At 44.6% G+C, this 25,852-nt stretch overlaps 1 protein-coding gene across 4 annotated transcripts in view; it reads right to left on the bottom strand.

The window, feature by feature from the left end:
- The window catches only part of FHIT (fragile histidine triad diadenosine triphosphatase), a 1,042,494-nt gene that overhangs the window by 684,781 nt on the left and 331,861 nt on the right, over positions 1 to 25,852 (bottom strand). The window contains exon 1 of one of the 4 annotated variants that reach the window (XM_083602597.1): positions 5,993 to 6,057. The exons of the other annotated variants lie outside the window; for them this stretch is intronic. The gene's annotated coding sequence lies outside the window, so the exon portion shown is untranslated. Of the gene's footprint in view, positions 1 to 5,992; positions 6,058 to 25,852 lie in introns of those variants that run through there. 4 annotated transcript variants of the gene reach the window in all.

A 25,852-nucleotide genomic window follows, 5' to 3' on the forward strand; every position in this document is an offset into this window, starting at 1 on the left:
TTACTTTTATTCATAAAGAGAAGATGAGCTGTGGTGCTTTAATTCCTTGCATTTTCACCATTCTTTTCCTCCAGAGTTCTTCCGGTGCATTGTATACAACCACAAATGCAATAATGCTTGCATGTGAAACTCCATGTGATGCATGCTTGCATGTACAAATTTTGTCAACATCACTGTAAATGATGCCGTTCCCCATCTTACATAATAGGTAACCATTTTGCTCTTAATTTCACTGATGAGCGCTCCTTCTCGTGCTCTCTGTTTCAGTTGCATTAACAAACGAGTTTAAATTAGTCCACATTGCCTAGTATCAATCTTGATTAATTGGTTCTTATCTTAACAGATGTTAAGGCTAACTCCAGACTGCCTTGCACGAAGTGCATACGTAGTCCTCTGGCTATCCAGCAAGTTCCCTGCATAAAGGCTTGTCTAAAATGATCAGATATCAGAAAAGGCCAATGGCCCTTGAATGGAGGAAATGACAGGGGAGTTTGCTTCTAGGGTTCTTCTGCTGCATGTTCAAAGCACAGAGCTCTCATTCATGAGACTGAGCACTTCCCGAATTAAACAAAGGAAAGGGAAATTCCTCTCTCTCAAGATGGTGGTTCTAAAAGTGCATCTATCCATCATTGCTCTGGTAACCACTTTCCTAAGGAGCAGAAGAATCAAGAGCTCGCCTCTTAACACAGGTATTTCAGAAATGGCTCTTTGTGGACATTATTATGTCTAAAAAAAGAAAGGGGGGGGATGACAGGTATTCTTTATGGGAGATGAGAGGCCTGATGGCTTTGGCAAGGTTTTATTAACATGCTAAATTAAACTCCCCTGTTAACATGGGTTGTTTGAAACTGAACAGACGCAAGATTATTGAGGCTTTACAATGAGGGAGCAGCACTTTTAATTCTGTGCATTATCCACAGACAACATCAACATCACCATGGCAACTGCACAGCCATACCATGCGAAGCGTGAATGCGCCGATCGCCAAACATGAACTTTGCGGAAAGCACTGAGCCTGTCAAAAAGGCACCACACGCTCCTGTGGCCATAGACTCTTCCCCGGACCTGGTGCAAAAGGAGGCCAGTGCTTTTGCAGGCTGCTTGAGGTCTGGTAGGAAGGCATCTGCCAATGAGAAACATTAGGTGAAGCTGACCAAGCCCCCTAAGTGGGAAGAAGGTTGTGGCAGCGCAGGAGAGAGGACTGAGGCTGTAGTTGGGGGTTCCTGTGGTTCTGGAGCCACAAACTGGCAAGAAGCTGGGACAACTCAAGAGATAAACATATCTGAGAGCCAAATTTGACATCATATCAAAGGTCTCGTCCATTTAACATTGAAAAAAAAATGCAGCTGGCATCAGATGGGGTGTGTGTGTGTGCTGATTATCTGGATCAAAGCAGATTTGGAAGGAAATTTAGTAGTAGTAGTAGTAGTAGTAGTAGTAGTAGTAGTAGTATTGCCCTGCCCATCTGGCTGTGTTTCCCCAGCCACTCTGGGTGGCTTACAAAATATCTGAAAATGTAATAAAAACATCAATTCTTAAAGACTTCCCTAAACAAGGCTGCCTTCAGATGTCTTCTAAAAGTCAGATGGTTGTCTATTTCCTTGACATCTGACGGGAGGGTGATCCATGAGGAGGGCACCACTACTGAGAAGGCCCTCTGCCTAGTTCCCTGTAACTTTGCTTCTCGCAGGGAGGGAACCAGCAGAAGAACCTCAGAGCTGGACCTAGGTGTCCAGGCAGAATGATGAGGGTGGAGACGCTCCTTCAGGTATACTGGGCCAAGGCCATATTGGGCTTTAAAGGTCATATTTTCTTCCCCTCCTTTGATCAAGAGGAAAATCCCTCTTATGAAGCTAGTATTTGCCTTATGGCCATTGACTGTGCTGGCTCGGGCTGAGATGAGTTGTTGGAGTCCAACACCACCACAATTTAGCTGCCCCTGCTTTGGAGGGAATATATTTGGACCGAACAGGCAGATGATCCATTTGTTTTCTCAGCAAATCCCTTTCCCTCTCACACAGCTCCTTGGCTCTCATAATAATTTGTCTTGGAGGTACTAATTATGCACATGCACATAACCACTGCACATAATTTATTCTGACCACAGATTGTGAATTTCTCTTAGCACAATATCAAAGACGCTGCTTTCAGCAAGAAGTGTGCTTCCTTGATAATCTCTGTCAAACCACCAGGCTGTCAATGGCAACAGGTCCGCCTATCACCTGAAAACAGCACCATTCATTGTAGGAAAGTCACATCAAAGCCACCTTTGGGATGTATACCCTTAGCTGATTTTGCGCCCCGGTTCTCAGTGAAGTCTGAATGTTTACAAGGGCAATTTGAGTCTTCTAAGAATACAGCAAACTGCCTCATGCCAGGTCAAGCATTTTGTTAATCAAGCTCAGTATTGCTTACTCAGACTGGCAGCAATTATCAAGGTCTTAGGCAGAGGCTTTTCTTGGCACCTGCTATCCCATCCTTCCTCCAGAAACCTCAAGGCAGTTAGCTGCAAAGATAAAGTTCTAAATGAACCATTTAAAACAGTGGCGTAGCGTGGGGGGTGCAGGGGGGGCCGGCTGCACCGGGCGCAACATCTGGGGGTTAGGGCAAATCCACGGGTTAGGGGGCGCAAATCCACGGGTTAGGGGGCGCAAATTACTTGCCTTGCCCCGGGTGCTGACAACCCACGCTACGCCACTGATTTAAAATACCCCTTGCAGCCTTACTCTAAAACAGCAGCAGGAAATGACAGGGTATAACAAAAATTGCTGTAACGATGACACACCATTGAAAGCACCGCACCAGTTTCACCTACTAAGAAATACTTTTCTTAATAAGGTAAACTCAAAGCAACTCCCCGCCCCAAAAGTTCAAAAGACACAGTAAAACTGCCCAAATCACCTATTTATGGCCCACCAAGCTGAACACAGGGGGACGCGGGTGGCGCTGTGGGTTAAACCACAGAGCCTAGACTTGCCGATCAGAAGGTTGGTGGTTCGAATCCCCGTGATGGGGTGAGCTCCCGTTGCTCAGTCCCTGCTCCTGCCAACCTAGCAGTTCGAAAGCACGTCAAAGTGCAAGTAGATAAATAGGTACTGCTCCAGCGGGAAGGTAAACGGCATTTCCGTGCGCTGCTCTGGTTTGCCAGAAGCGGCTTAGTCATGCTGGCCACATGACCCGGGAGGTGTACGCCGGCTCCCTCAGCCAATAAAGCGAGATGAGCGCCGCAACCCCAGAGTCGGTCACGACTGGACCTAATGGTCAGGGGTCCCTTTACCTTTTAAGCTGAACACAGGAGATATATATATAGTGCCCTCTGTGGGCCTGAAACATCCTGTTTTTACTTCAGTGCCCGCAAAAAAAAGAGGAACCTCAATAAATCATGGCTGATGGGACTGTGTTTGGCTTGGGGGCAAGAAGATGTGCTTAGGTTTGGGCTTAGGCCCTGCTCCGACTCCTCTCCAGCCTAGGCTCCTGAAGAGACATCCAGGAGAGCTGATCTGTACCATGCTTGTGGAACAAGACTCAGCCCACAAGCAAATTTGCTGCTGGGAATCTGTGCCTGGCAAGCAGCTTAAGACACTGTTGGTGCCAGTCTCTCGAGCTGCCAAAGTCATTGACAAGAAGCCCTCAGGATAGCACACCTATTTTAGCACAATAAGCATTGCATCCTCCTGGGCTGCGTTCCAGCTCTTTAGCTAAGATAAATTTCTGCTGCTTCCTCTGTGAGCCGTTCTAAAGCCAGCTTCTCCCCCTCCCTTGCAGATAAGCGGCAAATTTGCTTCTAAGCCCCCTCCCCGAAAACCCCATCCTAACTCCTTCCCTTTGCAAGATTTATATGAAATATGCTGAGCCACACTTCCACGGGCCGTTTAATGCTTCTCCCTTCAAACAAAAATTACACTCTGTCACAGGATTGTTCGTTACTTCTGAAGTGGGAGAGCAGCTTCGGTAAAAGCAACTTCAGCTTAGAGGTCCCCAGCAGTCCTGAGAGTTTCCTGTGCTTTGTCATTTGGTGTTATTCCAAGCAAACATACAAGGTCACTTCCTGGCTATGCAAAAAAAGGGGGGGCTGAGAAACCAAGAGTTTTGACTTTCCTCAGGGATGCCCCTGTTTATCCAGTCCACTTTTCAGACACCTAGAGAAGAGGTAGAAAAGACCTGGAGGAGGAGACTAGCCATTTTTCCACAGATGGGATGACTGGATTTGCCCCAAAGACAAGACTGCTTTCCATTAGCAGATGAAGATGAGAATGAGAGGAATTTTTCACCAATCATAAAAAAGAAAATTGCTGTACTCTTCTGATATATAGATAGATAGATAGAGAGAGAGAGATAGAGATAGATGATAGATAGATAGATGATAGATAGATAGATAGATAGATAGATAGATAGATAGATAGATAGATAGATGATAGATAGATATATTGTTCATATATTCAGGTTTTTAGCTTCCTGGTGTATAACATTCTTCCCCACTTATTCCTGATGCAAATCTTCACTCACTCCTTTTCCCATGGTGGGGAGGAAGGCACCTTTTGTGGTTCACCTCAGGTGCGAAAATGTCTTGAGTTGGTCCTGGGTAACAGGAAGCAGTGGCTTCAGAAAGGAGAGTCCCAAAGAGGGCATCATTCTATCACCAACAACCTCTGTGTGCCATGGAGGAGGAGGAACTCCAGTGCTGAACAGAGTTGCAATTCTAAGTTTTTCCTTAATATCTAAGGCCAGCAAGGTTAGCTGCTATCCACACCAGGATTTGCAGAATTTGTGGGTGTTGAGGAACCCTCCCATCTGAAAAGACCCTAACTTGTCGCATTTGATAGTTAAATCTTGCTTCCCTGGTAGGAAATTTGAGGAACCAGATTCTTTTGAAGGAGCAGCAAAAACCTGCAGAGGAACCAAGCTGTTTGCTTGGCTTTGATCTAGCAACTGAGCTCTTGGATGCTTAATTACTAGTAGCAATGTGCAAAACAAAAAACAAAACTGCTGAGGTTAAACGAACCAGAAACAATTGACAAACTAGATTTATCAGCTAGATGAGGTGCCATTTAAAACCTGTACACAAGGCAGATCTGAATCATGCATAAGTTCTCTGTGTGCTCGCATGTATTTGTGTTTTTAATAACAGGATTAGTGTGTTGTGTTCCAGTCTTCCATTTTATTTAAGTTCTCCCTGACTTCAGTACTTTCTTCTCCTTTTCAGTCATCGGCAAGTACCAATCACTTCTCTGGGCATCTATACAAGAAGCTGTCCTGAAATGACTAAGGTTTGAGAATTTGCCCTAACCGACAACAAAGTGGTCTGCCCTTGAGTAGATCACTCTTGAATCATAGAGCCTATCTAAAAATCCAGAGTATTTTCTATTTTCTTTTACTTTTTTGCTCTCAGAAGCACAAGTAGTACAATAAAAGCTATATAAACACACCGAAGCAGGCCTGTTTCACTCCCGTTCCCGGGTAAGCATCTCTATCATGTTCCACTTGTGACATAAAACTACATCCACTACTAATCCCCTTGTAATTTGCTCAAATTAATTCATTGTCTATTTCCTGCCTAATCAACTCCTACTTAGTGCCAAGTGTTAAGTACTGCAGTAAAACATCACCTTCATTCCGTCGCTGTACATTTACGACAGATATCATGTGACTTCCCAACACACTGTCACAACTCTTCCAGTTGCAGAGACTGAAAAGCAGCCACAACGACACCTTGGCCGTGTCAGCGGCAAAGGTCAAGCTTTCGAGATTTCAAGCTCCTTATGCAGAGTGCGTACCTTGGCAGCAATCGCCAGCTGTAGCTGTTCACGTAATAATAGAGAGAACCAGGCAAAAATACTAAGGAATGAGAAAGTACTGTTCTGTGGATGGTAGAATATCACCCCCTTGCCCTATGCAGTGAAAGCTAATATGTCACAGTATTATTATTATTATTATTATTATTATTATTATTATTAATAATAAACAGAATTCTCCTGAGGTTTCCAAAGCTTACATTTCAGAGGGCTGGGGTGGTGTGGAATGCTTTCCCAAACCCCTCGGTGTGTGTTTCTTCACTCTTTTTGCTGCTGTTGCTGCAAGCTGTCACTCTCCCCACTGCTGTTGGGCACCACTGCTTAGTATTATTGGTATTGCTTCCTGTTTCTGTTTTCACTCTGAGTTGGTTTCCGGAGAGGCACCAGAGTGAGTTTCCTGCCTGGAAAGAGCAGCAGGGGGATGGGGACTGCCAAGCAGCAGTGGGGAAAGGATGCTAGGTAGGCTGTAATCCATCCTTGTTTGCAGTAGGTTGCGGGGGGGGGGAGAAATTTGGTTCAGTTCATTTTAATGAGAACCAACCTAATCGGCACTTCCCAGGAAAGTGCAGAATCCAAAGTGAGGCATTCTTTGAAATTCACCCTTCTCTGAATTTTGCGTGTGTGTGTGTGTGTGTGTGTATAAGGAGTTGGTAAAAATAACACTAGACAAGAGTTTCAAAAAGCACTGGGAAAATGCAGAGAATACTTCACAAAACAGTGCCCTAAAATACATACCTGGACTTGTTTCGATTAATGTCTGCGGGAGACTTTGGGGGTATTTAAGTTATAACTAGAAAAATCTTAATAATTATTCATAAAGGAAACAGTTTATAAGAAGTAAATAAGGAAGCCAGATACAGGATAAAGGAAGTCTTTTATATGGTTGTTTGTATTGTTGTATGTTATGCTCACTGTATGTTATGTTCATGTTTAATGAGGGTGGATTTGTGTACTGGGGGTGGGGGGGTTATGCTATGTTATAAATAAAATTCCAATAAAAAATTTTAAAAATGCTTTTTTGCAAAAGGTGTATACTAACAAAGATGTCTATATTCGGAGCAATGTGCACTAAAAAGCTGTCAAAAATGTATGTTTAATTTTAACGAGGACTGTTTTTAAAAAAATAAAAATAAAATAATAACCAGCTGATGCAGAAATGTGGATTGGAAAAAGGGGAAATTGAGGGAAACCGAAACTGATGCATTTGCTGATTCTTAGTTTGCACCACCCCAATTACTGAACCTGTCCCCAATTTGTCTGTGAATTGGATGGAAAAAAATTGGGGGGGGGGATGAGCCAACCATAACATGGATTAATTATTTGGTCATCAAGGTGAGCCGTGTTTTTCAAACAGAATGTAATGAGGCTTAAATCCCCAAACAACTATTTGCTTCTCAGCAGGATCTAACATGAACAGGGATTTCCTTTGCTGGCAAAATCTGGCTTTAGTACAAGGGTGGAGAGAGCAGACCATTCATCTGAAAGCGTGTGCAGGGCACCCACCTGAGGTTCGACTCTAGGACTCCTCGTGTAACCTTTTGTTGCTAAACTAGGATAGAGGAGAGAAGCCTTCAGCAATCACAGCGGGTCCATTGAGCAGACATTGTTTTAGTGATGATGGAGCGGCTGCTTTTCCTATCCATCAATAGAAACTTCCTTCAGCTACCGAATCTCGCTCAAACAGGTAGTTCTCTCTTGGAAGCTTCGCTGTACGCTTTCATTCTCAGAGGGCGCAAGGGGAGATAACAAAAGCAGTACCCTGAAGCAAAACTGCCTGGCTACAGTCAGAAAAATGGCCTCAGGTTACTCTGCAGCTCTTCTTCCTTCTCCCAGGAACAGCACATCTTGCTTTCATTGTTGCGGGGGGAAAGCTGCACTTCTGTTGAATATACGGGGCTGTTTGTTCACCACGGTAATTAGACATCTCTTACAACTAGGACAGCTGCAACTTCCCCCCATAATCCATACACAGCATGCTGGAAAGAATATTTTCTCTCCAGTTAGGTGGCTATTTTGAGTGCAATATTTATCAGCATTGGGAAGCGAAAGGAACATGTAACAAAACACTCTTAAAACATGTATCGAACAAAACTGTGGGTGTTCCTAATCGCCCTGGTGTGAAATATTCTAAACTTTAAGGTCGGCCATAGATTAATGTTGCACAATGGAGGCCTCTTTATGCAGGGCTGCCTTGAGCTTATGCATCACTTGGGAATGAATCCTCAGGACCACAGAATGCATATTGCATACAGTTTTAAATGTATCAGTGTCAGAACAGCACTTTCAGGTAAACACCCTCACTTACATGAACTCATACATGGACTTCCTAACAGCAACCCCTTCATAATATCTGAATATTGATGAAAAGCGAGATAATGGCTTGCATAAAGCCACCTAAGTAATTCTGTGGCTGAAGTGATATCTTTCCACTATGCTACAGGAGTCGCCAACGTCTTTAAGGCCTGTGGATGCATTTGGAGTTTTAAGCGAGGGTCATAGGCTCTGTCACCCAGGCCAGCCCCACCCCTACAGAGAGGCAGAACAAGAAAAAGTATGTTGTTTTTGTTGTTTTATGCATTTGGTAGTCAATTTTTTTTTAAAGGCCTCTAACAGACATAACCAGGTAGAATATAAACAGGTTAGGTGAATTAAAATTCCATTCCAAAGAAACAATAACCCACGTACAATTTGTTGTTGTTTAGTTGTTTAGTCGTGTCCGACTCTTCGTGACCCCATGGACCAGAGCACGCCACGTACAATACAAAATGCCTAAATTGCTTGCCCAATGTTACAATAAAAGGACAAGTCTTACCCCACCCCGCTAAGAGATGAGCACCACAGTATTTGCCAATTTAACCACCACAAATGGAATAAAAATATGTTAGCCTTGTACCTAAAAACTGACAATGATGGTGTTTGACGTGGTTCCCTGGGGAGCAAATTCCACAAATGGGGGAACATGTCACTGAAAAAGCCCGTTTTAATGAAACCATACAAACACACACACACAATCACACACAGAGAGAGAGAGACCCCACTTTTACAAGGGATCTGAGTAAACACTGCATCCAGTAGAATTAATGATGAGCCTTGAAAAACACAGAGTTGAAAGAAAAGGAGCATATTCCAACTTCCTCCCTTCAGGTCTAGGTAATTATTGGGGTAGGAAAAAAGGACGCCATGCTCACTGCCTTGTGACCAAATGGGTGGGTGGGAATCAGAGGCTTAACGTGTGCCAGATGAAAACCACGTGGTTGCCACACTGGAGACCCAAGCTGCATGTAGTATTACAGCCCCCAAACAAGTGTCAAGCTCCACTACTGGAGATCTACAGGGATCTCAGGGGATCTTTCCCTATCTGTCTATAGAGTGGTACCTCAGTTTCCGAATGTAATCCATTCCGGAAGACCGTTTCAAGTTCCGAAATGTTCAAAAACTGAGGCGCAAAGGCCGGCCTGCAAATTTAATAAAGAAAACTGGGGGAAATAGCATATACACTCAGCGGAAGCCGTTCAACTTCCGAGGTGTGTTTAAAAACAGAAGCATTTACTCCTGGGTTTACGGCGTTCGAGTTCCGAAACGTTTGTCAACAGAGAAGTTCGAAAACCGCGGTACCACTGTAACACTATGCTAAGAATTTCACCAGCTCACATGGATGGAGGATAACCCATCTGAGTGTCACTGCATCATGAGAGCAGGCAATGCCGTTTTGTTAATCTAGCAGCTCTTATTTTTCACCTGTCACTGTTTGCTATCCATGTTTCTCACCCACTTACTTACTATTTTTATGGTCCGTGCCATGAGGATACAAGAAAATTTTTTTTTAATAATTTTTTTAGAAGAGAGAGAAATACCTGTTTCTAAAGTAACGGCCGCTGACAAATATAATGGGCCTGAGAAATCACTCTCACACCAATTCAAGACAAACCGGTCGCTCCATGCAGGATGGGGGGGGGCACAAGCAACAGTGTAGCAGATGTTTACATTCATGTGAGAAGGCATGATGTAACGTAACATAGCGGGCAGGGATGCACAAATCTACCAATTTCAGTTTCTCTCAGCTTCTCATTTTTCCAATCTTCACTTTAGCTGTCAAAACTTTCACCTCAGTTTGCAATATTTTTTTTTTAAAAAAAGAAAAAGTCTGCATGAAAATTCATATTCCCCTTTAATGCAAATTTCTCCTAATATACAGACCCTTGCATGCAATTTTGCCTCATATGCACATTTTTTGCAAAGTGAATTTGCCTAATAAAATGCACTTCTGTTTGCTATTTTCATGAATATGTGACTTTATATGCACACTTTACTCTAAAATATGCATTTTTGTATGCATTTCTTGGCTGGGGAACTGCATTGAAAAATTCAGACACATGCAGATTTTGAAGGATGGCTGTCTTCCAGTTTGTGCATTTCTTCAGAAAGTGTGAATTAGGTAGATTCGCCTTCTGAAGAGGAACAGTAAGACTAAAGGGGAACCTGCAGTTCCATGGAGGAAAAACCTGTGCAGCAGACCTGTGAAAAAAATGGACCTATTTAAATTTCATATAACAGCATTTTTCCGCACTTGTTCCTCCCACCCCATCTTCAGAATTATTGTCTTTCTTAGCTAAATACATCCAGCATTTCTGCTGATACTGCTCTAGGAGATGCTGTGAAAAAAGGGCTTTGGTCTCTGCACCTGATTGGTTCTTACAGTCACCCAGACCCTGAAATATATGCAAATTGTTTGGTTTAATTCTGGGGGAGTCAGATCAACATGGACTTGGCTGGCTGGCTGGCTACAACATGCCTGAAAAGCCGATATCATTCTTTCAGATCCCAGACTCCTCTTCTCCCTGGATTTAGCCTGAACATAGTGACACAAAAACATCTCTGTCTCTCACACAACTTTGTGTGGGAAAAGTTGTGTGAGAGACAGAGATATCTCTGTGTCACTCACTATGTTCAGACTGAATCCAGGGAGGAGGGGAGTCTGGGATTTGACAGAAAGATACAGTGGAACCTCGGTTTTCGAGTGTCTCAGAAGCTGAACATTTCGGAAGCCAAACGCTGAAAACCTGGAAGTAAATGCTCTCGTTTTCGAACGCACCTCAGAAGTTGAATGGCTTCCGCTGTGTTTTTTTTCTTTTTTCTCAGTGGATTTTGCCGACTGCCCATTGCTCCTTGGTTTTCGAATGTTTTGGAAGTCGAACGGTCTTCCGGAATGGATGACGTTCGAAAACCGAGGTTCCACTGTACCGACTTTTCCAGCTTGTAGTCAGCCAGCCGTGATAATTGTAGTCGGCCAGCTTGTTGTAAACTGACAGCTAAGAAAGCACTGCACACAAAGGGTGCTTGGAATTGCAACCCAGGAGGATGCAAATAGGCGGTGGACTGCAACCGATCCCACTGGCCTTAAAATGTGCAGGCCTTAAAATGTCAGGAATCCTTTAGAGAGACATTGTGGAGATTGTTGGATGCTGAGGAAAAATGTGGGGGTGATCGGGGAGCTGGATGACCCAGGAAAGGGAGCTAGCGGGCTGGAGGATGAGAAGAAGGGTCCCGAAGAGGAGTTTGACCCACAGGAGGGGCCCTGTGGGCTGGGAGGGATATATATAGATCCCAAGGAGGAGCTTAGTGGGCTGTCAAAAAGCACTCAGACCCATTGGATGTCAGAAGTCCAATATGCTGCCCTATCTGGTACCTTCCTATTTGACGCACCACACCTATACTTGCTAATACCATGGATGAAATTCAAAGTAGTGCTAAGGAGACTGCAAGCATCTTCCCCTTTTCCCCCCACAAGCTGTTCTGGGGTTATCCCGAACCCCTAGAACTAATTTCGGGGTGCATGGGAGGAGAAAAGGCAGGAAAAGCATTGTTGCTGTAGCAGGACTCGTTGTGCCGGCTCCCACTAGTGCAACTTTTCAGTTGAATCAGGTCCTGTTTTGGAGACTATATGCTGGCTGAGTTACTACATGGGCCACCTGTGTCCTGAAAGTGTCACTGCTTTCAACATTAATGAGCAGTGACCAAACAGGCAAGGTGGAGGACTGGGTTTCTGTAGGGTAATTTGCATTTCAATATTAGTTTAAATTTCTACACTATACATGAATCGGTGATTAATGCTAATCCATTACTTACATAGCAATCTGCATTCATCATCATTATCACTGGTTATAATACCACCTTCTTTTAAAGCAACTGTGCTCTGGTGCTTTCTCTCTCTCTCTCTCTCTCCCGCCCCTTTTTCCAAATATAAGAACAAGCATGTTTTGGGACTACAGCTCCCATCAACCCTAGCTAACAGGACCAGTGGTCAGGGATGGTGGGAGTTGTAGTCCCAAAACATCTAGAGGGCCGAGTTTGCCCATGCCTGGATAAGAATAAGCACCACTGAACTCAAGGCAAACTTATATATGTCTAGCCACAAGTAAGTTAGTTGGACAAAATTTCCCACTAAAAATCACTAAAACTTAAGGCAAGACTAACTTGCCCAGTTGATCATAATGGGGTATAATTCTGATGAGTTCGAAAACAACCCGCTGGATCTGTGTGTTGTATCCAGAGGTTGCACAAGTGGAAACAGCTCGTGCAACTGACCCCATCTTCCTTTAAACCCCTTCACCCTGACCATGCTTTTCAGAAGTCACAGTTCAAACAGTGTGGAAAGGGGTGCTGTGTCACAGAGAGCTACAGTAAGAGGTGAGAAATTACCTAAAACTGGGCAGAGGCAGCACCACTTCACACAGCCCAGTGTGCAGCATAGCACATACTGTCCAAGGGGATAGTGATCTGGGGAGGGTTTTGGTACAGAAGAAAGCAGTGAGGAGGATGAGAAGAAAAAGATCCCCCCAGTCTTCAAGTTGCTAGAACTCACTGAGTAGGGCTCTCCTGTCACGCCTGTCCTATCTCCCTCCCCAAATTTAAAAGCTTCACATGATCAGATATAGGATAGTGGAGGAACTGCCGGATAAACAGTCATGTACAGTGGTACCTCGGGTTACATACGCTTCAGGTTACAGACTCTGCTAACCCAGAAATAGTACCTCGGGTTAAGAACTTTGCTTCAGGATGAGAACAGAAATCGTGCTCTGGCGGCGTGACAGCAGCAGGAGGCCCCATTAGCTAAAGTGGTCTTCAGGTTAAGAACAGTTTCAGGTTAAGAATGGACCTCCGGAACGAATTACCGTATTTTTCGCCCTATAGGACGCACTTTTTCCCCTCCAAAAATGAAGGGGAAATGTGTGTGCGTCCTATGGGGCGAATGCAGGCTTTCGCTGAAGCCTGGAGAGCGAGAGGGGTTGGTGTGCACCGACCCCTCTCGCTCTCCAGGCTTCAGGAGAGCCGCAGCGCCAGCCCCACAAGGTCGGGGGACAGCGGGGAGGCGGAACGCCGCCATCCCGCTGTCTCCCGATGTGGTTTGGAGGCTGACGGCGGGGAGACGCGTGCTTCTCCCCGCCGCCAGCCCCGCAAGCTCCGGGGACAGTGGGGAGGTGCAGCGCGTCTTCCCGCTGTCCATGGACCTGGTCTGCAGGCGGGCGGCAGCGCTTCTCCCCGCTGCCTGCCCCGCAAGCTCCAGGGACAGCTGGGAGGCGCAGCGCGTCTTCCCACTGTCCCCGGACCTGTTCTGCAGGCGGGCAGCGGGGAGAAGAGCGCTTCTCCCCGCTGCCTGCCCCGCAAGCTCCGGGGACAGCTGGGAGGCGCAGCGCGTCTTCCCGCTGTCCCCGGACCTGGTCTGCAGGCGGGCGGTGGGGAGAAGAGCGCTTCTCCCTGCTGCCTGCCCTGCAAGCTCCGGGGACAGCTGGGAGGCACAGTGCGTCTCCCCGCTGCCGGCCCCACAAGCGCCTGGGGGGGAAATAATTTTTTTTCTTTATTTCCCCCCAAAAAAGCTTGGTGTGTCCTATGGGCCGGTGCGTCCTATGGGGCGAAAAATACGGTAAGTTCTTAACTCGAGGTACCACTGTACATTTAATCTCCTTCTATCACATATTCTGCTATGAACTGTGTTACTCTTCTGAGACAGCTTCCCAACAGGAAAGTGTGGTAGCTCAGTGGTAGAGCATCTACTTTGGGTGCAGAAGGTTCAATCACCAGTATCTCCAGGCAGGGATGAAATCCAGTCTGAAATCCCGGAGACTGGCTGCCAATCAGAGTGCACAGTACTGATCGAGATAAACCAATGGTCTGGCTCAGTATAAGGAAGCTGCCTCCATTCCTATGACAAGGGTCAAAAGTTTCAGCTCTTGGGGAGGCCCTCTTGGCTATCACAGTTAACAAAACTGAAGAATTTTCTCCCACTTCGCTTTATTTTCTCAGTACAGTGGTACCTCGGGTTACATATGCTTCAGGTTACATACGCTTCAGGTTACAGACTCTGCTAACCCAGAAATAGTGCTTCAGGTTAAGAACTTTGCTTCAGGATGAGAACAGAAATCGTGCTCTGGTGTCGTGGCAGCAGCGGGAGGCCCCATTAGCTAAAGTGGTGCTTCAGGTTAAGAACAGTTTCAGGTTAAGAACGGACCTCCGGAATGAATTAAGTACTTAACCCGAGGTACCACTGTACAGTCAAACCTCGGTTGTCGAACGTAATCCATTCCGGAAGACCGTTTGACTTCCGAAACGTTCAACAACCAAGGCGCGGCTTCCAATTGGTTGCAAGAGCTTCTTGCACCAAGCGGAAGCCGTGTCGGACATTTGGGTTCCGAAAAACATTAAAAAAACGGAGATTTACTTCCAGTTTTTTGGTGTTCGGGAGCTGAAAGGGTCAAAAATGGAGCCGTTCAAGAACTAAGGTTTGACTGTAATGTGGCAATTCAAGCAAAGCTGGGCAGATAAAAACCACAAATAAAGAAACACAGGTTTGATTGTTCTGTAATAAGAATAAAAGTTTATGGAGCACACGTGCCTTTAAAACAATTAAGCAAAGGAATAGCATTTTACAAGCTCACGAGCAAAGGCGGAAAAGAAAATCGGGAGGGAACAACCCACTGTTTGATGAAGCGGTCTGAAACACTCCAACATGTGAGCTCACTGACATAAATTGATTCGCTTTAACCTTCAGTATGTCTCTAGAAACCAAACGGTATTTCATAATTTATTATATAATCTATTAAAAAAGTGAAAGGGGAAAAATCTCTGTCTCTCACTCGCTCCCTGGCCCAGAGGCTATTTCTAACTTTCAGTTCATTCTCAAGTGGACAAAATTGAGAATTGAAAATAAACAAGACTGAAGGCAATGTGTCTACATTTCCTGGCCATCTATCAGTTTCCTATCATCCACCCAAATTACTTTTAGGCATGACGGCTCTTCCACAGAAATAGAAAAAACCTAATTAATCCCCAGAGAGAAGTACTAATAAGCACTTGGCCTTTCATCTCCAGTGGCCTTGATCGCAGCGTGTCCCTTGGTGAAATCCATCCAATCAGTGGGCATCATGCCACCCATCACCACATCTCCAAGTCTTAGTTCTCTGTGGAGTGAAGGTGCAAGTTAATTGGCATTCACTCAAACGTCAGACCCGTTTGCTGGAATTGTGGACCATAAGTTAATGAAATTATGCACCAATTCAAAACCTGGCAGGTTTTCAAAATTAAATCTTGGAGATGCAAACTTTCACACGCTGTCAGACACAACTCGGCACGCTCTATATTTTCTCCATTTCAGAGAAAAGCAGAGAATGGTTGGGCTCTATGCAAAACTAACTGACCCAACTCTTGACGGTAAAAAGAAAGATTTAAGAAGGTTGAGCCATCCTGCTCTAAAGTCCGCCGAACCTTTTGACATACAAGAGTAGTCACTGATGATCAATCTATTTTTCATCATTCATGTAATGCCAAAGATGTAAAATACTGTGTCATCAAGCATCTCTTTCATTTAAGAGAGAGAGAAGTCTTTACAAGGCTAAAAGAAGGTAAACAACCCTCCATGAAAGAAGGAATTCACCATGACAGAAACTGACTAAAGGGCAAAGTGGCAAACTGAGCTAGAGGGGCTATTTGCTTCCCACAATTTATTCTTTAATAACTTCTACTGTAATATTTCTGGGGCACATCAAAGGACAATAACAGGCTGATGCTGGTAATCCCTCTCACATATAAAAATTTTCATTACCGAGTGTTAAAGGCATCATTCTGTCTGAGAAATGGGAATTGATAGGGGGCTGCTTTTCTCCCCCCTATCCCGGGGAAACATCTAAGCCTTTTTCTCATGGTGACACTGAGTGCTCTCGCCAGAATTTGTTCTGAAGGCTGCAGATGTGCAATATGACGAAAAATCTCTTTGATAAATGGGGGGGGGGGAGAGAAGGGGGAAGGGGGGAGGTTCAGTAGATCACTTTTCTGTATCAGGCACAGGAACTGCTTTCCATTCTAATTAACTTTAAATGCTTTTTTTGGTAAACACTTTTCTTTTCTTTTTACGAAGTTGTCAGGAACAATTTTGGCAAATAAGTCTTTTAAGACTTGATGCACTTTCCCTGTGTGTAACTAGAACATGGGGGGGGGGAGAGAGAGAAGAAAAAAGGATCGTTTCAAGAAACATAACTAATAGTAAGAATGACAACAACAACAACACGTAGGTAAAAGACATTTGGAAACTGGCTAAGCAAGTTCAGTGGTACCTCTGGTTACGAACTTAATTCGTTCCGGAGGTCCGTTCTTAATCTGAAATCATTCTTAACCTGAGGTACGACTTTAGCTAACGATTTCTGTTCTCATCCTCAGGTAAAGTTCTTAACCTACTTCTGGGTTAGAGGAGTCTGTAACCCAAAGTGTTTGTAACCTGAGGTACGCCTGTATAAGTTTCAATTTGAAATACTTTCCTGATCTACTTCCACCCTGAGTCTAACAAACACCTAAAACTTATGCTAGAAAATTGTGTATTTCAGATTCTATGCTGGGTTGACTGTATACAGTAAGCTTAAGAATGGCATTGGTTTTGTCACACAAAAAGCATATATACTATTAACAACATTCTATATTGAACATTCATTTGCCATACAGAATACATCTTATTGCTAGCCTATGCTCTTATAGGCTAGGTGTGGGGAACCTTTGGCCCTCCAGATGTTTCTGAACCACAGCTCCCACCAAGCCATCAAACATGGCCAATGGCCTGGCATGATGGGAGTTGTAGTTCTGCAAAATCGAACCTGAAATTACACTCCAGTTCCATGTCAAGCAGGAGACCAGCTCCTGAAAGCTGATAATGTCTGCCCCAACCCCACTTACAAAAAGCCTATTAGATTGTACCCAGTCTTTAACACTTGTGAAGACAGGGAATAAATCCAAGGGCTTTATTTATTTTGGAGTACTACGCAAGCTCTGGCTCCAGAGACAAGCAGATCATATCATCATGCATCCCACAAGTGACTGGGATCTCCTGTGCAGAAATACAGATAACCCATTTGACGCTTCCAGATGATACAGAGCGCCATTTAAATTCCAAGTCCTTCTTAGTCGCAATTTGTGAAGCAACCACCATCACTGAGGGCTCGTCCTGTTGACATATAACATGGGCCGAGCCCCACTGTGCAAAACTAGCGTCCATGAGAGAAGAATACAACATCTCCCTATGTTTTATGAAGCAGATTAAAAACTGAGGCAAGACGTAATATGACCTAGCAGTTTGAGAAACATACACAAATTTCCTCTTTCACTTTATGTCTAATTTCCATTTTAAAATGTCATTTGTAACTTCACCGGCCAGGTTCCCTCCTCACTCCCTGAACCTTTTCAAAGCACAGGCATCATGTCCATTTACAAAAAATAATAATATTTTCAATGGTTCTCCTCTTCCTCCCTCTTTCTTGGTAATAATATCACGGTCATCATTCACTTATAATTTCTGCATCGGAAGTATAACGACAGGGGACACATTTGTCTCTCTTCAGCCCCAGTTTACACAACTGACAGCCCCAATGATCTCAGTTGAATCTGTCCTGAGTGATGAAATTCTTTGGGCACGATGCAGGCAAGCAAATGCAAGCACTTTTGAGCCCCTTTGGCTTAACGGAAGGAGTAATGCACATGTTTTAGGCTGCAAACCCCACTGAACTCCATGAGACTTACTTCCAAGTAAACAGGTATACGACTACAAGGCAGCACTGCGTCATCAGAATCGGTGTACTTTGACTAGGTTGTGCCCTAGGTATTCCAGAAATCCATTCCTAATAAAACTGTGTATGGGAAGAAACAGAGGGGTTGGGGGTTGGTATGCATCTTAGAATATGATTTTCTGCACGCACAGATCTTAGATGTGACATCTGGCTCTGCCTCACTCAAAAAAGGTGGGGCAGGGTGAAAGGGATAGCTGCTGTATATCATTCACAAATAAGCTGCTCTCTCAGCCCCTCAAAAATAAAAAAGGAACATAATAAACTCTTTAAGAATAAAACACACATCTTCCCTCCCAAGCTGCTAGATAAATAAACAAATGCCTTTCCTTCCAGCCCGTCTTTGTAAGGTCACGGCCTCAAGATCTGTGTTCTTCTGTCTACCTCTGATGTAATCATCAATAATATCTCACTATTTCCTGTCTGTCAACCACCGTGCTGTCTGTCAAAACTATTGTTAGCTTCCTGTGTGGTTCGGTGTCAAAGGCCTCGCAGCTACTCAGACATATTATGTGCGCGATGTCTGCCTTCTCCGCCCACTCAGTGACTATATTGGAAAAGGCTTTCAGGTTTCTTTGACGTGATCTGTATTTTGTAAATCCGTGTTGACTGTAACTCAATAAAGCCCCTCTACTACATATATCTACGGATCAATTCTCTCATTATAGTTCCTAGCATTTCAGCTCCTGTTTCAAGCAGGATCTGAGACTGGCAAGGAATATCCCTACAACAACTGCGGGGAACCTCTGGACCTCCAGATGTTGCCAAACTACAACTCCCATCACCCCTAACCATTGCCCGTGGTTTCCTGAGCTGATGTAGTTCAGCGACACCTGGAACACCAAAATGTTCCCCCACACCTGCCTTCGCACCATCCTTCCTGCCCTACTGAAAAGGTAGGATGATCACCACTGCTGTCTTGATGCCAAGCCAAAAATAAATCTCAGGCAAGGAGATCAGATGACAATGGAAGGCTCCTGTATTTTTAACAGTGGTGTAGAACAGGGAATTTTGGTGGCCTCAGGTTGTCATGCATCAGTGAAGAAAGCTGCATCTATTGAAATTCTCTCTTCAACGCAGCTGTTAAAGGTATAGGAAAGAGTCCCACCTGCCTTTGCATCTCCCGCTCCAAGAAGGACCCTGGCCAAGGTAGAGGCCTTGCTGTAGAATAATAATAATAATAATAATAATAATAATAATAATAATAATAATAATAATTTTATTTATACCCTACCCTCCCCAGCCAAGGCCGGGCTCAGGGCGGCTAACAAGCAATAATAAAAACAAGTTGAATGATTACAACTTAAAAACAAGATTAAAATACAACAATTAAAATATTGAAACATTAAAATATTAAAATGCAGCCTCATCACAGGAGGAGAAAGAAAAAAGAAAGAGGGGGAGGGAATCAAATTGGCTCCAAGCCAAAGGCCAGGCAGAACAACTCTGTCTTACAGGCCCTGCAGAAAGAAATCAGATCCTGCAGGGCCCTGGTCTCATGAGGCAGAGTGTTCCACCAGGCCGGAGCCAATGTTGAAAAGGCCCTGGGCTCTGGTTGAAGCTAATCTAACTTCCTCAGGGTCCGGGACCACTAGGGTGTTGCTATTTATGGACCTTGAGGCTCTCCGTGGGGCATACCAGGAGAGGCGGTCCCGTAGGTACGAGGGTCCTAGGCCGTGAAGGGCAATTCCCAGTGCAAAACATGTCCCACCAAGTATCCTTTAATGTAGGAAACAGAATCATGGGGAGAAGCATAGCACAGCCTTGACATTGTGCCCTCAGCCCCATGCAATTCTCTGCGAAGGAACACCTGTCCAAGACAGAGTCCTCCTAGTTTCTGAAGGAAACTCAATCAATTTCATTATTAATATCACCATTATTAATGATATTAACATATCAAAGTGATTTCGCAATACAATAACTATATATACAAAACAATTGCATCTGAAAAAAACAAGAGAAAGCAAATGCATATGTACAAATAAATTCAGATACTGAGAGAGACAGAAATCCCCACTTGGATGGTTTGTTGAAAGAGGGGCATCTTTAGCAGATGCTGAAAGGACAATGGAGATGACACCTGTCTGGGATGTAATGAGAGGTGCCACCGCACAAAAGGCGATGTGGCATTTGCAGAGCACAGTGAATGTTTAGGTATGTATAGATATCCTGGTCCAAATCTATACAGGTTTTTGTATTACTACAACCTCGAACTTGGCCCAGTCACTAAATGGCAACCAGTGCAATTCTTTCAGCAGTGGTGTAATATGAGGATGACATTCTGCCCTAGCTGCAGCTTGTGGGTCAGCCTCAAGGGCAGCCCCACACAGAGCGCATTGCAGTAACCCAGCCAGGAGCTTACCAGCACATGCACAGCAGTGCGCTTTCACTGTGCTTTTAGTGATATTTTAGCGACATAAAGAATGACTTTAACTGCTTTACTCCATTAATTAATTGTGGTGATTTTATTGTCTCTATTTTTGCTTTAGCAACTGCTATAAAATTTATATTGTGATATATTTCTATTTCGTGAGCTGCCTGGAGCTTTTATAAATAGACACAGTAGATTGTTTTCCCCCTACAACAATGTAACCTTAACTTCAAGGGGCCAGCTGGCAGGTGAAACACTCTTTTATTTTTATTTTAGGGGGAGGGGACTATATATAATCACCAGATATAAGATCATAGCCTCTTCTGTTATCATTTCCAAGAGCTAGCAATATAAATAAGCCTCTTATATATATCTGTCTCTTTAAAGGGGTAATGAAGATGCTGCAAAACAAGGCACACCTATTCCTGGATCCTACCTATTAAAAACCTAACAAAGTTAAAAGAGTGGTAGGAGATCACATAAGTTCTCCTAGTGACTTCCTGGATTTGTTTCCTTATTCTCATTCAAAGCCCATAAGGAGTACATTAAATTCATCTCCTCCCTTTTCCCAACAATACGGGGGAGTTCAGCTGAACTTGACTTCTGGCTTTGCTGCCCGGGTAATTAATGGAAGCAAATGTTATTAAGCCCTCTGTCCTGCGACAAGTTGGAGCCAGCTTCCTATTTTCATTTTTCAATGGGTAGAGATTATTGGACAAAACCCAACGCTAATCATGAATGGCAGAATGTCTACGTTCTCTTTCTAAAAAGCAGTGCCTCAGATGTCATTGATGACGGTGGTTGCTTTCTTAAGATTTTTTTTAAAGCCCTTCCCAGCACAAGATACAGTTGGGCAAAGAGAAGGTAACGAATCTGATCTATCGTGACCAGTCTGTGGGGAGGTAGATCCTTTCTGGAGGCTGACCCAATGTCCATTGGACTGCACAGGTTTTTCCCTTGCTCTGCGTTGACTCCTACTGCTCTTTCATGTTGTTATACCAGCTTTTCCTTCCTTCTCTGTACAATGTACACTTACGATGTGTGGCCAACAGACCTGCTTTTGTCCTTACTGATCCTGCTTGTCCCCATTCCCCTTCTTAATCCCACAAACCATCTCCGCAGATTTCATTTTTATTGACGTAAATCAAACAAATCAACCCAACGAAACAATAGAAGTACACACACAAAAGCAGTGTATCTGCAAGAGATTTAAATCAGATAAACAGAGTACTTAAAACCATTAGGAATGCCGAATTTCACATTGTACCATGGAGAGAGAGCTCTGTGTGCCTATATTGATTGCATACAAGATAAAATCCCAACCAACAGCATAGGCTTTTTCAGGATCCTCTGTGCCTTTATGAGTTGTTTTCTTTTTCAGCTAAGGGTAAACTCCACATATTTTTATACCAAAGCAAAAGTCGCAAGTCCTGTGAGCCTTTCCATGCAGATTTATTAGTCTTAGTCTGCTGAATTCCCTTCACACCCAGGCACTCCAACCTGCCGGCCTTCCCTGCCTCTCACCCTGCAGTCCTCTTGTGAATAACGTGTTGGCCTACTTCCCTTGGCTGACAGACATATTGTGAGATCGTCCTGGGGGAGCAGCACATTGAATGCCCTGTATTCCATGGGAGAATGTGCTCAAACATGAGCCCCAGTTGAAGAAAAGACAGGGAAAATGCAGTGACTCCAGATTTACTGACCTGTGGCCCTTAGCACAGGCAACATACCCCCATGAGCTATCAAGAGTGGCCGCACCTTGTTTTTCTCCATGCCTCAGTACTTTCCAGTGGCATCTGTCATAAGCACCAGACATTTGGTTGAGTCCCAAGAGCAAAGCAACACCCACCAACCCCATAACAGCCGCAAGGAAGTTTTAGCAGCATACGAACAACAAACAATAACTTCTTAGCCTATCAAAAGTCTGGAGGAAAGGTTAAGTCCTTACCTGGCACCGAGAAAACTGTCAACAAAGGCAACAGGGGAACTTTGTTGGGGAGACCATTCCACAGACAGGAAACCACAACAGAAAAAGCCGCCTTGCTTCTTACCACCCTCCAGGCCTCAAGAGGGAACCCGGAGAAGGGCCTCAGATGAAGATCTAAGAGTCTAGGTAGATTCGTATTGGGAGAGGTATTCCAAAAGATATGGAAGCCCCAAGCCACTAAGAGCTTTAAGGGCCGAAACCAGCATGTTGATTTGGGCTTGGAAGCATTCAGGCAGCCAGTGTAGTTGGGACAGAGTTAACATTATATGGTCTGTTTGCATCAGACCTGTCAACAGTCAAGGCAGCCACATTCTGCACTAATTGAAGCTTCCAAACCAGTCGCTCATGTAAAGCATATTGCAATAATCCAACCCTGAGGCTACCAGAGCATAGATTACTGCAGCCAATTTACCCCTGTGGTCTTAGTGGGAGGGAGATGGCTACCCCAGGCCTAGGCTCCCCTCTTTCCTTCTCAAGCAGGCCAGTCTCCCTTCTCCCTCTGGGCTATTTCAGCTCCAGATGTCTTTCATTATGCATTAGGGATAGCAGCTGCTCCCTTCCCCATCAGCATTTGCACAGGTGGATTGGGGCCTCTCATTAAAGGGGCAGTCCTGGTAGAAGCCATTTGGCCTGAGGTGATTCCCTGCTGATCGACACACAGACAATGTGGCAGTATGTTTGAATTCCATTCAGCCTTATGATAAGTAGATAGCAAATGTTATCCTCTGGATCCTAAACTTGACACTGCATACTTACACATTTCAGTCACAAACAGGCAAAACAGTTTTCCTATATTCAACGTTGGAACAGGCATTATCGATCTGAACAAAGGTACCATACAGCTTCCTCTTTCTGCAGCAGACCATGGAAATTTGTGCACTTCAGGATCGTGACCACAACAAGCTCGGTTTTAATTTCATTTGAAGAGAGGGGTGCCATTTTGCCACATTCCCAACTTTAGTCTCTTTGGGTTTGCATTCCTCTGGTTTCTTTTCCTCTTGATTACTACTACTACTCATTAAAAATATGCTGACAGGATAACCTCATTTGGGGTGTCACTTGCACATCCCATGATGAATTTACTTACTGGCAATGGCTAAAACAGGATGCTGGCTAAAGCGAGAGGCTGAACCCCACAGGAATTATCTATCATGACCGCACCAAGAGTTGCTGGCATTTCAGCTCTTCCAGTGTGCAGAATGTTCTCATGCCATTCATTCACTTTTCACTATTTCAGCTGAGAGCAATTCCACCAACAACCAGACGTTCCCTTCAGCACTTAACTCAAAGCCACTGCACTTGTTCCTTTTCCCAGAAACAGTGATTGATTTCTGAGTACTTTAAAAACCAACATTTTAAATGGGCATGTCTTTTCTTCCCCATATTTTGAGCCATTCTGCCTTGTCAGACAGCAGCCAAATTTTGCAACCAAGTGCACAGTACAAAATGCTTCCCCTCCACCCCAGTAAATACTAATATAGGCTTCCCTAACTGGTGCACTCTACACATTGTTATGTTCCAGAGCCCACCAGCAAGGCCAGATTACGGTGGTTGTGAGTCCTGGTGCAGTTTCCAAAACAGTGTCCCCTTTTCCTAGAAAAGGCCACAGGAAGCAAGGTACCCCCAAAAGAAGTTTTGTGCTGTCTTCAAGGCTAACAAATGTATTATGGATAGAGGGAAGTTCTTCTCAGTCTCTTGTAATACTGGAACTTAGGCACAGCCAATGAAGCCGGATGTTGGAAGATTCAGAAAAGACAAAAGGAAGTACTTCTTCATAGCTAAACTGTGAGATTTGCTGTTAGACATGGTTTGCCCTCATGTAGCAGAGCTCTTTTTACGTCATTATGATGCTGAAATTGATCTCTGGCGCACACAACCATCTTTGCCTCCTCTGAAACTTAATTGCGACAGTTAATACCAGCCACCAGCTTGGCGCAAGTGAGCATATAAAGTTTGTTTTGCAGGGGAGAGGAAATGTTGTGCGAATCCATCATTTAACTGCACGAATCAGAAAATGTTCACCTGAATGAACAAGGGGTTAAAGTGTGAAGAGAGGGAGGATGTGGTTGCAAACCATGCCGCCAAATGGGCTCTTCTCAGGTATTTGTGGACCAAGGGCTTATTAACACTTCCGCTTTGTCCCATGGCTAGAAAACATGGGTCCAAGCAGTTCCCCCCTCATCCTGTTCCCTTCCCGGGGAAAACCCATTCTTTAGTTCTAAATCGGAACAAATGGCAACCCCAGGAAAACCCAACTGACGTTTGCTCCGATTGAGTGCTGAAGAACAGTTTCCCCCAGGAGAAGCCAGCGGAACGCCCAGTGCATGAGGACTGGGTAGCTCAGTTTGTTACAGTGTGGTGCTGATAACATCAAGGTTGCAGGTTCAATCCCCATATGGGACAGCTGCATATTCCTGCATTGCAAGATGATGATCCTCAGGGTCCCTTCCAACTCTATGATTCAATGAAGGCCTGACAAGACGTTCCAGCAGGTTTGGGAGGAGGCATCGGAATGGGTCTTGTGCCACCAACCCCTGTCCCTCTACACACTTTCACCTGTCATGTGTTCTGGCAAACATAAAAGGGGCTAAAGTTCAGCATTCATTGTGTGTGTGTGTGTGTTTTGCTGAATGAACATCTAGCTAAGGACAGGTTCCAGCATTTCTCCCACAAACATACATGGATACACGCACCCACCCACTCCTCCAGGAACTCTCTCAAGTTATTGGATAAATCAGCAAAGGATCAGAGTGTCTCTTTGACTCAACTGCGTGTGCTCCGTCTTAACTATCTCTGCATGAATTTGCATCAGAACAGGGTCAGGCTACACATTATTTCTTTCCTTTTTTTTATCCCCTCTCCACTAAATTGCAGCATTTAATTTCACCTGTCAACATGCCGAGACCTCACAGACAAGGAAAATTGGAAGCGTAATTTAAATTAGGCAGAGTGGCAAAGCATCCAGCTCCTCCTTGAGCAAGCCAACTGTGCTAGCTGAAAAGACTTACTGGCAGCACCGGAAAGGGCAGCCAGCAGCACAACCCCTCCTGCCAAGAGGGAGGGGGGGGAGAAAAGAGAGCGAAATGAAGGCACGAGTGAGCGATCAGCTTGAAGGGAGAACGAAGAGCAAGCGACCCGTCTCATCTTAAAACAAATCCATTTCTTCACCTTGGTGATTTTAAATATACATACACACACTCCAATATATTGATCTTCTGAGTGTATGCCAAGCATGGAGATAAAAGCACCAGTTCTTTGAATATTCTGCTGGTGGAAGTCCAGCTCCTTACAATGAGGCTTGCAGAGATAGAAAGTCTTTGAAGGAAGCAGGTTGCAGGTGACTGGGGGGGCGGGGAGCAGTGGGGGGGGAGAGAGAGAAGGGACTGGGAGCCACAGTCGGGTCAGGCTTAAGCTACGAAGCACCAGGATTCTCTATGCCGAAGCAGTGATCAAGGTATTCTGGTGTTCTGGGCGAAATATTACTTTAGATTTATATAGGTCACGCTATGCAAAAAGGGCTCCGGGGTGGCGCAGCAGCTCCACGTTCAGAGATGAGGCACACAGTCTAGAAGAGAGCACAGTAATGCATTGGAACAGGCAGGCA

The sequence above is a fragment of the Podarcis filfolensis genome (genome assembly GCF_964270895.1).
Source record: "Podarcis filfolensis genome assembly, chromosome: 2".
NCBI classification, from domain to species: Eukaryota; Metazoa; Chordata; class Lepidosauria; order Squamata; family Lacertidae; genus Podarcis; species Podarcis filfolensis.